The sequence below is a fragment of the Pinus tabuliformis genome, chromosome 9 (assembly GCF_031772625.1).
Source record: "Pinus tabuliformis cultivar Carrire ecotype Pingquan chromosome 9, CPIR1, whole genome shotgun sequence".
NCBI classification, from domain to species: domain Eukaryota; kingdom Viridiplantae; phylum Streptophyta; class Pinopsida; order Pinales; family Pinaceae; genus Pinus; species Pinus tabuliformis.
The window spans coordinates 1914712113-1914722648 of record NC_142307.1 but is presented as its reverse complement, the minus strand read 5'-3'; the positions used below and the strand labels follow the sequence as shown (position 1 = coordinate 1914722648).

Genomic DNA, 10536 nt, shown 5'->3' with positions numbered 1-10536 from the left:
CTCAAGGCTAATAGTCAAACCAACAACTGAAACATCTGGTGTGGGTACTCGGAAGGCCATTCCAGTCAACTTTCCATTGAGAGCTGGTAGAAACTTGCCAATAGTCTTCAAAAATACAATCACAATTAGTAGCTGTGAGAACATAAAAGGCGATGCTGGTGGGGATTCATATTAACAAAATTCTGCTGCTCCTGTACTACTAGGAATAATGTTAAAACTAGCTCCTATGCCACCTCACCAGTTCTTGTTTGATGGTCCATCAACTGTCTTCTGTGTTGCTGTTTACATACAGAAACATAAGTCAATGCAGCTTGCAAATGCCTTGTATCAATAAAATTCAAGGGCATAATACTAGTTCATAGTAAGTGTACCTGTGATGGAATGGATAGTTGTCATGAGACCTTCAACAATGCCAAACTTGTCATTGATTACCTGCCAGAGAAAACATAGTGTTTTTGTTCTCTTTTAAAATATAGTTCCTCCCTAGCAATATGTAATTTTTCTCATATAAAGACACCTATACAATGAAAACTGTGATAATTTAGTAAAAATATCATTGCAAACCTTAGCCAAGGGAGCCAAGCAGTTAGTAGTACAGCTTGCATTTGAAACAATGTTCAAATCAGATTTGTATTGGTGCTCATTAATCCCAACAACAAACATAGGTGCATCCTTGCTTGGAGCTAAGACAACAACTTTTTTAGCACCTGCCTATTAGAAATCAACAAAAAAAAAAATATTATATGGAGTTCAAATTGTAATTTCCATTGTTTCACTTTATACCGTTTGAAATTTACAAAATTAGATATGTTAATAGCCTTTCAAATATTTTTGCATGCACCACAAAAAAAATCATAGAATAGATTGTTCTCCAAAGGAACTGAAAACAAACATGTTATTTTTTAATCACCTCGTCAATTTCGAATAGTCACAACTATGGAGCAATTTTAAGGTAACCTTTCATGAGGTGACTGCTCAATTTGAAAGAAGTTTTAACTTTGAATAGGGTTGGTTATGCCGATATTAGTCAACAGTGTCAATTTTATAAATTGAGAAAGAGCCAAAGCGGGCATGCTATTGCCAAATCTCCTTGCTCATGTAGGGAGGGAGCGGTATTACATGTGACAACTCCTTAGTTACCTGAGCCTCAAATATCATTTATCAACTTTTAGGTACATTGTATTTTTAATTAGTAGCATGTCGAATAAACTTTGTGGGAAAAAATCAAACCTTCAAGTGAGCAGTTGTTTTCTCTTTGTCGGTGAAGACACCTATGGATTCAACCACATACTCTGCGCCGACCTCGCCCCATGGTATTTCGTCAGGATTTCTACAGTTTTCAAACCAAAATGTGAACAGTTGGACAAATGGGAACAAATAGACAATGTCAACACTTACACTCTGTTCATGCCTAAGCTCAAGCAATAATTGACCTAAGAAACTCTCATTGATCTCCATAAACAAGTGTTTTACCTGAAACCGAATATAGCAACAGATTTTTCTCCAAAGAGTAAATTTTTCGAGTCTTTTACCTTGACTTCATGATGCTTCCACTGTCTGTGGACACTATCATACTTGAACATATAATTCTAAAAAATAACAGAGGCACAAAAATTACTGCAGAGATCTTGAGTGGGCAAAATATGGTAGAAGAAAGCTATCAAACGAGTTAATAAAATCTTCCTGTTTCAGTTTGTCCGTAAAACATAAATGCTGTTGGGAATAAATCGAAGAACAAAAAATGTAAAACGAAGAACAATCTTCAAGTAGACGATCCAAAATTCATCAGGAGAATGATGTGCAAATATGCCTAAATTTCAATGAAGAATTCCTCCTAGATAGATAAATAAGGAAGAAGAGAAAAATTGCTCATTTAAAAGGACTTTACCAAAGAATAATGTATATATTATACAAGCGGACTTTTCCAAAGAATAATGTATTCATTATGCAAACGAACTCAAATATTCTTGAAAGATACAGTATATAATGATCGAGCAGGATTTGAAATTTCTACATTCAGGAAAGCCATGGATGAAATTTCCCCCAGAGATTTGATGGAGCCCGTTTCAAAGGTATGATGGAGCCTGTTTCAGAGGTATGTCAGGGCAGCACGGGATCTCGTTCCACATCTTTATAAAATATCTTCTCCTCATTTTTATATTTATCCCTGCCTTTATATTTATTTTCCACACCTGAATATCTATCATGTTTCCTTGTTACAAAGAACATAATAATAAGCACAACTACAATGACAGTTAACAGCCCTGCTACTGCAATACCAGCAATCCTTCCACTAGTTAAATATTTGCTTTTTCTTTCATCGTGGGAACTCTTTCCTGATGATGAATTATGCCCAGGGCTTCTTGGGGATGATGGAGAAATAGAAGAAGGTGGTGGAGGGGCAGGAGATGTGTCAAACAGGTTGCCACCGTACCTGCCAATATAGGGATGATGAAAGTTAAGAACCCTTGTGCCCAGGTTATCCACAATCTAGAAATGACAAAGATCAAGATGCATAACAAGCAAGGTGATCAAACATTTTTGAAATTTGCACGAGTTATCCGAAATGTTGCATATCGTTACTTGAAGTTTGTAATTGTCAACAATTTTGGAGGCATCCATCCAGTAAAAAGGTTGTTCTCTATATTTCTGTTGAAATACAGTAACAACATTTTATGAATAAAATTGGCATTGCCACCAATCCAAAAGAAATGCTTCTTGAGTGCTATCTTTTATCAGTTTCTGTAAATTAATCTACACCTTCCAAAAATTTTACCACAGCTAAAAAAATTCGAGCATTGCATTTTTGGAAATGAACAGATATAGTAGTTGAAAAGAGAATTACAAGTCTGTCAAATGCAGATCTTCTAGATTATTAACAGTTCCACTTAACATATTATTCTGCAAATGCCTGCAAGCAAACCTAAAATATTTCAGAATGTTTCAAGAACAGCCCCTACTCAAGTAAAAGAAATCTTATTAGTCATTTAAGCTCTGTATCTGCCAAGAAAAATGTATGTAACTTACAGAGAAGAAATACTTGTCAAATCACTCATGGGGGCAGGGAGTGGACCACTAAAATTGTTAGAAGAGAAATATCTGCAAAAGCAAAGATCGATTGAAAATATTCTAAAGCTCATAGTAATTATAACAAAATATGAACTGATACAGTTTTCAAACGGAAGTTAAGAAACACTCAAAAGATCAAATGAAAATACTTACAGATTAACTAAACCTGTAAGACCCAGAAAAATGTCTGGAATTGCACCCGTTAATTGATTATTATTGACAATCCTGCAAGGATTGTAAGTATTTGCATTAGTTGTATTGCATTTCTACAACTTTTGATGAAAAAAATCAAAATACAATTTCCCATTACTTACAAATCAGAGAGTAATGTTAAAGTTGATAAGGAATATGGAAGGCTTCCAGTCAATTGATTACCAGAAAGAAACCTACCAATTGCAAAAATCATTGGCCTTATTGTGCACTAGCCACATTTTATTGTATATTTCATCATCATATACTATAAAATCTAATAAAAGAACTCCCTATTGCCCAAATTCTACAAAGCATGTTCCCGAAGCATTACCAAAACATCTAATAATTGCCTACAAGCTTAGAGGCGTTGTAAGTGAGGTGGAAGTGAAAAGGAACAACATCTCCAATATGATTATTGGTGAGATCCCTGCATTATGTCACAATAGAGGCTGTCAACTTTGTAATCTAGTACAAACTCATCTGCTGCTTTTTTTAACAGGCATTCCTTTCTTGCTAGTTTCAAGGAAAGGATCACACAGTAAATCATTGAACTAATTTGAAGGTTTCATCTTGCTACTTACAGAGTTATTAAAGCTGTGAAGTTTACCAATGAATAACCCAGTTGTCCTCCAATATTTAAACCAGGAAGAACATTGATTATCCAGTGTCAATCTCAGTACAAAGTCCATAAAAACCAAGGCAGGAGTTGACTCAATTCAAAATTTTAATCTCAAGCATGTCACATCCAAGGAGAGTGCCTTTGATCAGGTCCGTACAGAAGGGAAGCCTCTGTGTCAAAAGACTGTAATTGCAAGAATTTCAACTAATAGAAAAGCCTAGTAACTGAAACATTTGGTTCAACATTTAGTCATTCTATGTTTCTTCAATAACATAAAACACTGGAGCATGGCAGATGACTCACAATGCTCACACCTTTTTAGAACATTGATTAAAGGGGATTTGGCTTACTTATTTGTTTTATATTTCATTTTATATTTAGCAAATTAAAACATAAATTATGGACTAAACAGGAACATGCCCAGGGACAGAAAATTCTTCGAAAATGGTTGTCGACATTCTAATCCAAAGAATCGGAAAGAATCCCCAAACTTGTCAACTTTAAATGTTGCAAGCATGCCAAATTCATTGTCTATCTTCAGTGCTTCATAAATGTCTCAAATATCAGCTCTAGATCTTCTTCCAGTTACTTATGGTGATTCGATAGATTCTGATGAGAATAATGATGAAGGTCAAGCAACTAAAACAGATGCTCTTTCTAGACTTCCTATTAGTGTCTAGATCTTCTTCCAGTTACTTATAGTGATTCAGTAGATTCTGATGAGAATAATGATGAAGGTCAAGCAACTAAAACAAATGTTCTTTCCGGACTTCCTATTAGTGTGAGAACATGTGAAAATTGTCAGGAACTTTATGGCATTCCAGATGCCACTAGAAGTGATGTTTGTGTCCAACACCTGCCAGAAGGTCAAAAAAATTTGTCCACGTTAACTACAAAAATAAAGATAGAAGAAACTCACGATGACCCTATTCAACAAGAACTAAAGAAGAATATAGATATGGGGATTTGTTAAATATTTCAATGGGAAAGGACAAATATAACATGGAGGAAATGTCAAATAATAAACCAAACCAATCATCATAAAGGAATATAACCTACCACACATCCGTTGCTAAGTATCATAATAGCTCTAATGAACTCAATGTTGATGAAACTCAAATTTCCTTTATAGTAAAAAGCAATCAGCTACAGAAAGGTATTTTGGTTCCTCCATCTTCTGAATTAGTTCTAATACATTCAATAATCCTGACAAAAGCTTGAAAAAACTTCAATGAGCAATGCTCTTTATATGTTTCTCCCAATACAAAATTATCATTCCCTATTCAACAAAGGTAGTGAAACGATCCCTAAGCCTGTGAATGCGTTGGACCGCTGATAACTAAAATTCTTAGCTTAGAGAAGTATGAGTGAAAATTGTGACATGAGTGAGAAAGGATTTTGCTCTTCTGGAATTGGAAACAATAAATCTTACCCAATATACTATATCTTCTTCAAGTTCTTGAAGATTTTCGGGTTGTTAGTTGTCAAGTCTCTATATGGCACAAGGTTACCACAACATCCTCTGTTTAACCAAGAATTCCTTTCAATTTTCCCTCAGATCCCTACCTATAAAATGAAATATACCATATATAGTTAAAACGAAATACACAACCTTGAAACTTATTCCTGATAGAGATTGTATATATCCTCATCCCTTCCTCTTCTTAGGGTGTAACTGAGACTACTTACTCAATGGCTACCTTGATCTCGTCATAAGTGGTAGACTTCTCAAGTCTAATAGTCAAATCAACAACTGAAACATCTGGTGTGGGTACTCGGAAGGCCATTCCAGTCAACTTTCCATTGAGAGCTGGTAGAACCTTGCCAACAACCTTCAAAAATACAATCACAATTAGTAGCTATGAGAACATAAAAGGCGATGCTGGTGGGGATTCATATTAACATAGTTCTGCTGCTCCTGTACTGCTAGGAATAATGTTAAAACCAGCTCCTCTGCCACCTCGCCAATCCTTGTTTGATGGTCCATCAATTGTCTTCTGTGTTGCTGTTTACATACAGAAACATAAGTCAATGCAGCTTGCAAATGCCTTGTATCAATAAAATTCAACGGCATAATACTAGTTCATAGTAATTGTACCTGTGATGGAATGGACAGCTGTCATGAGACCTCCAACAATGCCAAACTTGTCATTGATTACCTGCCAGAGAAAACAGAGTGTTTTTGTTCTCTTTTAACATATAGTTCCTCCAGAGCAATATGTAATTTTTCTCATATAAAGACACCTATACAATGAAAACTGTGATAATTTAGTAAAAATATCATTGCAAACCTCAGCCAAGGGAGCCAAGCAGTTAGTAGTACAGCTTGCATTTGAAACAATGTTCAAATCATATTTGTATTGGTGCTCATTAACCCCAACAACAAACATAGGTGCATCCTTGCTTGGAGCTGAGATAACAACTTTTTTAGCACCTGCCTATTAGAAATCAACAAAAAAAAAATTATTATATGGAGTTCAAATTGTAATTTCCATTGTTGCACTTTATACCATTTGAAATTTACAAAATTAGATATGTTAATAGCCTTTCAAATATTTTTTCATGCACCACAAAAAAAATCATAGAATAGATTGTTCTCCAAAGAAACTGAAAACAAACATGTTATTTTTTAATCACCTCGTCAATTTTGAATAGTCACAACTATGGAGAAATTTTAAGGTAACCTTTCATGAGGTGACTGCTCAATTTGAAAGAAGTTTCAACTTAGAATAGGGTAGGTTATGCCGATATCAGTCAACAGTGTCAATTTTATAAATTGAGAAAGAGCCAAAGCGGACATGCTATTGCCAAATCTCCTTGGTCATGTATGGAGGGAGCAGTATTACATGTGACAACTCCTTAGTTACCTGAGCCTCAAATATAATTTATCAACTTTTAGGTACATTGTATTTTTAATTAGTAGCATGTCGAATAAACTTTGAAGGAAAAAATCAATTATAATTGAATTGTGGAGTGGTAATATTGAAACCTTCAAGTGAGCAGTTGTTTTCTCTTTGTCGGTGAAGACACCTATGGATTCAACCACATACTCTGCGCCGACCTTGCCCCATTGTATTTCATCAGGATTTCTACAGTTTTCAAACCAAAATGTGAACAGTTGGACAAATGGGAACAAATAGACAATGTCAACACTTACACTCTGTTCATGCCTAAGTTCAAGCAATAATTGACCTAAGAAACTCTCATTGATCTCCATAAACAAGTGTTTTACCTGAAACCGAATACAACAACATATTTTTCTCCAAAGAGTAAAGTTTTCGAGTCTTTGACCTTGACTTCATGATGCTTCCACTATCCGTGGACACTATCATACTTGAACATATAATTCTGAAAACTAACAGAGGCACAAAAATTACTGCAGAGATCTTGAGTGGGAAAAATATGGTAGAAGAAAGCTATCAAACGAGTTAATAAAATCTTCCTATTTCAGTTTGTCCGTAAAACATAAATGCTGTTGGGAATAAATCGAAGAACAAAAAATGTAAATCGAAGAACAATCTTCAGGTAGATGATCCAAAATTCATCAGGAGAATGTGTGCAAATATGCCTAAATTTCAATGAAGAATTCCTCCTAGATAGATAAATAAGGAAGAAGAGAAAAATTGCTCATTTAAAAGAACTTTACCAAAGAATAATATATATATTATACAAGCGGACTTTTCCAAAGAATAATGTATTCATTACGCAAACGAACTCAAATATTCTTGAAAGATACTGTATATAATGATCAAGCAAGATTTGAAATTTATACATTCGGGAAAGCCATGGATAAAATTTCCCCCCAGAGATTTGATGGAGCCCGTTTTAGAGGTATGATGGAGCCCATTTCAGAGGTATGTCAGGGCGGCATGAGAGCCTGTTCCACATCTTTATAAAATATCTTCTCCTCATTTTTATATTTATCCCTGCCTTTATATTTCTTTTCCACACCTGAATTCCTTTCATGTTTCCTTGTTACAAAGAACATAATAATAAGCACAGCTGCAATGACAGTTAACAACCCTGCTACTGCAATACCAGCAATCCTCCCACTAGTTAAATATTTGCTTTTTATTTCATCGTGGGAACTCTTTCCAGATGATGAATTATGCCTAGGGCTTCTTGGGGATGATGGAGAAATAGAATAAGGTGGTGGAGGGGCAGGAGATGTGTCAAACCGGTTTCCACCATACCTGTTAATATAGGGATGATGAAAGTTAAGAACCCTTGTGCCCAGGTTATCCACAATCCAGAAATGACAAAGATCAAGATGCATAACAAGCAAGGTGATCAAACATTTTTGAAATTTGCACGAGTTATCCGAAATGTTGCATATCCTTACTTGAAGTTTGTAATTGTCAACAATTTTGGAGGCATCCATCCAGTAAAAAGGTTGTTCTCTATATTTCTGTTGAAATACAATAACAACATTTTATGAATAAAATTGGCATTGACACCAATCCAAAAGAAATGCTTCTTGAGTGCTATCTTTTATCAGTTTCTATAAATTAATCTACACCTTCCAAAAATTTTACCACAACTAAAAAATTCTAGCATTTCATTTCTAGAAATGAACAGATATAGTAGTTGAAAAGAGAATTACAAGTCTGTCAAATGCAGATATGCTAGATTATTAACAGTTCCACTTAACATATTATTCTGCAAATGCTTGCAAGCACACCTAAAATATTTCAGAATGATTCAAGAACAGCCCCTACTCAAGTAAAAGTAAGCTTATTAGTCATTTAAGCTCTATATCTTCCAAGAAAATTGTATGTAACTTACAGAGAAGAAAAACTTGTCAAATCGCTCATGGAGGCAGGGAGTGGACCACTAAAATTGTTAGAAGAGAAATCTATGCAAAAGCAAAGATCGATTGAAAATATTCTAAAACTCATATTAATTATAACAAAATATGAACTGATACAGTTTTCAAATGGAAGTTAAGAAACACTCAAAAGATCAAATGAAAATACTTACAGATTAACTAAACCTGTAAGACCCAGAAAAATGTCTGGAATTGCACCCGTTAATTGATTACTATTGACAATCCTACAAGGATTGTAAGTAATTGCATTAGTTGTATTGCCAACTTTTGATGAAAAAAATCAAAATACAATTTTCCATTACTTACAAATCAGAGAGTAATGTTAAAGTTGATAAAGAATATGGAAGGCTTCCAGTCAATTGATTACCAGAAAGCAACCTGCCAATTGCAAAAATCATTGGCCTTATTGTGCACTAGCCACCTTTTATTGTATATTGCATCATCATATACTATAAAATCTAATAAAAGAACTCCCTATTGCCCAAATTCTACAAAGCATGTTCCCGAAGCATTGCCAAAACATCTAATAATTGCCTACAAGCTTACAGGCGTTGTAAGTGAGGTGGAAGTTGAAAAGGAACAACATCTCCAATATGATTATTGGTAAGATCCCTGCATTATGTCACAATAGCGGCTGTCAACTTTGCAATCTAGTACAAACTCATCTGCTGCTTTTTTTAACAGGCATTCCTTCCCTGTTAGTTTCAAGGAAAGGATTGCACAGTAAATCATTGAACTAATTTGAAGGTTTCATCTTGCTACTTACAGAGTTATTAAAGCTGTGAAGTTTACCAATGAAATAACCCAGCTGTCCTCCAATATTTAAACCAGGAAGAACATTGATTATCCAGTGTCAATCTCAGTACAAAGTCCATAAAAAGCATAAAGAACCACTAAAATCTGACTCCTTACTTAAGAATGCGAGGTTAAAAAGGCCAGAAACATATGACCAATTACTAGTTGAATAAAACAGAGTAATATTGCATCTATAGGATCTGGCATCGAACATACATTCCAGTGATGTTAGGCCCCACGCATTGAACACCCAACCAATTCTCACCGCAAGGATCACCTGCACTTTGAACCCATCCTGCAAGGGGAGGTAATCCCAGGTTTGTATATAGAACATTTATCGCAAATACTGCAAAACAAACAAACCTACGACCATTAAAAAACATGTTCCAATTTCTAATATTCGACCGTCTGCTACACAAAAAGTTTTGAAGGTTATTCTAGTATAAACTGAACAAACCTTATGAAATAATGAGTCATAAGATGTCATCATAGAACATTTCCTCTCAAGAATCAAATAATTGAGAGAGATATACATATCAGAAACAAAGCTACCACAAACATCACTAAAAGCTTACCATCTTGGTTGTCTGTAAAGCCATGTGTTAAAGAGAGATTCAAAACAAGAAGCAGTCCAGCCAAAATCAATAAAGAGTATTTTGCAAGTAGCCTGTCCATCGCAGACTGTTCCAAAACCCCTGCCGCTATTCTATATTTCACAGTTTCTTTCTACTGAGGACTTCATCAATGGTCCTTACTTCATCAATGGTCCTTACATATATTTCGCAAATTTTACAATTAACTCTCGCGGTTTCCTTAAAATAAAGTAAAGAGGTTTACTCAAGTTTGACCCACAATTGTTCCACTTCTGCTACAAGAAAGTAGTTCAGATCCCATAAAATTTTCCAAGTAAGGGTTTCAGAGAGTAACTGCAAAACAAGAAAGTTACTAGAGATCAATGCAGAAGAAGGCGTGATTTAAATGGAAAGAAGTTAGCTATTAAAATTGAAACGAATGAATGCACCCAGAAGATTTC

At 34.9% G+C, this 10536-nt stretch overlaps 1 pseudogene; it reads right to left on the bottom strand.

Annotated features, from left to right (window-relative positions):
• Window positions 1-5364: 5364 nt before the first annotated feature.
• Window positions 5365-10178, bottom strand: LOC149156588 (glyceraldehyde-3-phosphate dehydrogenase, cytosolic-like; annotated as a pseudogene).
• Between the last annotated feature and the right edge of the window lie 358 nt (window positions 10179-10536).